Source organism: Odontomachus brunneus, unplaced genomic scaffold, assembly GCF_010583005.1.
Source record: "Odontomachus brunneus isolate Ranch 3 - 2012 unplaced genomic scaffold, Obru_v1 Obru_scaffold_081, whole genome shotgun sequence".
Lineage (NCBI taxonomy): Eukaryota > Metazoa > Arthropoda > Insecta > Hymenoptera > Formicidae > Odontomachus > Odontomachus brunneus.
Window position 1 is genome coordinate 199695 of NW_022639531.1, and position 657 is coordinate 200351.

General features: G+C 26.3%; 1 protein-coding gene across 1 annotated transcript in view; it reads left to right on the forward strand.

The window, feature by feature from the left end:
- LOC116847591 (vitellogenin receptor-like) overlaps positions 1–657 on the forward strand; it is a gene marked incomplete at its 3' end in the record, with an annotated part of 38995 nt that overhangs the window by 4879 nt on the left and 33459 nt on the right. The window lies entirely within an intron of this gene.

Below are 657 nucleotides of genomic sequence, written 5' to 3' on the forward strand. Positions count from 1 at the left end.
AAGTGAGTGTTTTATTCAAGCTTAGAATTCTCAAGCTTAAACTTCTCAATTTAAACTTTGATTTCATATGATCATATATTTCAATCGATTAGAGCAAATATATTTTTTGAACGGTAAAGTACAGGAAATTTATTCTTTAATTTCGAATAAAATATTCATTCGATGATTCAGAGAAGAGGGATCACTCTATATGAATAAAAAATCACTCAAATTCGAGTGATTCGGTGGTCCGAGTCGCTCCGAAATAGTTTCACCTTTTCCAGTGAAATTTTACTTTAAAAAAAATTTAATATATATTTGTAATTTAATTATTTACAATTTAATTATAATCATAATTATAATTTTAATTTAATTATTTATGCAGATTGTATCACGCGAAATAAACTCTCAAGGAATTTCCCTGGAAATATTCGAAAATAAATTATACTGGAATTTAAATACAAATCGATTTATACGATACTGCAATACATTTTCCAACTGTAATCCGGAAATTTTTGAAACGGATCTTGATTACAATGCAATGCAGGGTATAAAAATCTATCATCCCATAATGAAACCAAAAGTATTATTTCTATTACATCGCGATAAAATCGGTATCGCAAAACAGTATTTACATTATCATTCATTTTAATTTTAGGTTCAAAATGCTTGTTTTTT